The sequence below is a fragment of the Salvelinus sp. IW2-2015 genome, unplaced genomic scaffold (genome assembly GCF_002910315.2).
Source record: "Salvelinus sp. IW2-2015 unplaced genomic scaffold, ASM291031v2 Un_scaffold2161, whole genome shotgun sequence".
Classification (NCBI taxonomy): domain Eukaryota; kingdom Metazoa; phylum Chordata; class Actinopteri; order Salmoniformes; family Salmonidae; genus Salvelinus; species Salvelinus sp. IW2-2015.
Window position 1 is genome coordinate 22,705 of NW_019943492.1, and position 2,633 is coordinate 25,337.

The following is a 2,633-nucleotide window of genomic DNA, read 5'->3' on the forward strand; positions in this document are numbered from 1 at the left end:
CTAGAATTTAAAGAATCTCATTGGTGAATCAATTAATGAAAGGTGAGTGTACATTCTGAAGTTCAGAAGTCAAAAGGGCAGCGAGACAAAAATGATTTGCATATTATCTAGCACGGCATTCCAAAGGGGTTTCCTTTCCCCATGGGAATGTTCCCAGTTGGGAAGGAGCGCAGTCTCCCTGCAATACAAGTCCCACATCCCAAATGGAAACCCTATTCCTATGTAGTTGCACTACTTTAGACCAGAGCCCTATTCCCTATATAGTAACTACTTTAGACCAGAGCCTATTCCCTATATAGTACACTACTTTAGACAGAGCTCTATGGCACCCTATTCCTATATAGTACACTACTTTAGACTAGAGCCCTATGGCACCCTATTCCCTATATTAGTGCCACTACTTTTGGACCAGGGCCCATATGGAATAGGGTGCCATTTGGGACGCAGGCCAAGCAGTGCCCTATTTGGTTATGGTCATCAGATTTCTTGCTGGGGTTTTTGGAACAGCCTCTAGTCTGGTAGGACAGTGTTTGACTCAGTACTAACAAACCCATATCACCAGGTCTGGATTGACATGAGAGAGCTGTGATATTACTCATTCATACGCACAACACTGTAAATTTGTCCCAAATGAAATCCACTATTCCCCTTGCACTGTCAAACATGTTTATGTTGATAAAAAGTATCGGTTCACTGTGTGGCCAGTGGGAGTTTGTGATGTCTGCCTGTCTCTTGTCTAGTAACATGGGAAATCTTTTCTCATTGTGTGATTTAAAATGCTAGGAATGTTGGAGGGACGTTTTTTTTTTAAATGGTTTTTCATTTAGTGTAACTCTTCACGTGATGTAGGTCTTTCTACCTGTGTAGTAACAATGTCATTATTAAAACATTCTGTGTCTCTTGTCTAGTAACACGGGAAATTATTTCAATGTGTGATTCCTTTACTTTATTACAGGTAGTTTTTACAGGACAGTGCACATTCAATCACATTGCTGTAAAAGTGCTGTAGTCCCTGTACAGTTTAAAGTGATACAAAAGATTCAAAATGCTACACGGAGGAATGCTTATCTTACAGAGTACGACATCAGTAACACTTCACATGTCTCTGGTCCCAACTTGGCATCCTATTATATAGTGCACTAGTACAACCCTCTTAGACACTATCAAACACAACTTGACATGTAGCACACGTTAGGGCTCAGCCGTCTAAAGCACTGCAATCTCAGTGCTAGAGGCGTCACTACAGACCCTGGTTCGATTCCATAGGGCGGCGCCACAATTGGCCCAGCGTCGTCGGGTTTAGGGTTTTGTCCGAGGTAGGCCGTCATTGTAAATAAGAATTTGTTATTTAACTGACTTGCCTAATTAAATAACAGTTAAATACAACAAAAATAATATATATATGTTTTACAGACCAGGGACCGTGTTCACAAAGCTTCTCGGAGTAGGAATGCTGATATTGGATCAGTTTAGCCTTTTAGATCAGAATGAATCAGATTACATGAAAGAGATGTGGCTAATCCTAGATCATAATGAATCAGATTACATGGAGAGATGTGGACCTGATCCTAGATCATAATGAATCAGATTACATGGAGAGATGTGGACTGATCCTAGATCATAATGAATCAGATTACATGGAGAGATGTGGACTGATCCTGATCATAATGAATCAGATTACATGGAGGATGTGGACTGATCCTAGATCATAATGAATCAGATTACATGGAGAGATGTGGACCTGATCCTAGATCATATGAATCAGATTACATGGAGAGATGTGGACGTGCTACTAGATCATAATGATCAGATTACATGAGAGAGATGTGGACCTGATCCTAGATCATTGATTCAGATTACATGGAGAGATGTGGACCTGATCCTAGATCATAATGAATCAGATACATGGGAGATGTGGACCTGATCCTAGATTCATAATGAATCAAGTTAATGGAGAGGGGGGACCTGATCCTAGATCATAATGAATCAGATTACATGGAGAGATGTTGGACTGATCCTAGATCATAATGAATCAGATTACATGGAGAGATGTGGACCTATCCTAGATCATAATGAATCAGATTACATGGGAGAGATGTGGACCTATCCTGATCATAATGAAATCAGATTACATGGAGAGATGTGGCCTATATCATAGATATATGATCAGATTACATGGAAGATGTGGACCTGATCCTAATCATAAATGAATCAGATTATACATGGAGAAGGGGGACCTGATCCTAGATCATAATGAATCAGAATACTGGAGAGGGGACCTGATCCTAGATATAATGAATCAGATACATGTGAGATGTGGACCTGATCCTAGATCATAATAATCAGATTACATGGAGAGATTGAACTGATCCTAGATCATAATGAATCAGATTACATGGAGAGATGTGGACCTATCCTAGATCATAATGAATCAGATTACATGGAGAGATGTGACCTGATCCTAGATCATAATGAATCAGATTACATGGAGAGTTGTGACCTATCCTAGATCATAATGAATCAGATTACATGGAGAGATGTGGACCTGAATCCTAGATCATAATGAATCAGCATTACATGGAGAGTGTGGACTAGATCATAGTCATAATGAATCAGATTAATGGACGAGATGT

General features: G+C 39.8%; 1 long non-coding RNA gene across 1 annotated transcript in view; it reads left to right on the plus strand.

Moving 5' to 3' along the window:
- Window positions 1–360: 360 nt before the first annotated feature.
- The window catches only part of LOC139025033 (uncharacterized), a 32,035-nt gene continuing 29,762 nt past the window's right edge, over window positions 361–2,633 (plus strand). Inside the window, exon 1 of the long non-coding RNA XR_011476467.1 lies at window positions 361–391. This is a non-coding gene — a long non-coding RNA (uncharacterized lncRNA). The remainder of the gene's footprint in view (window positions 392–2,633) is intronic.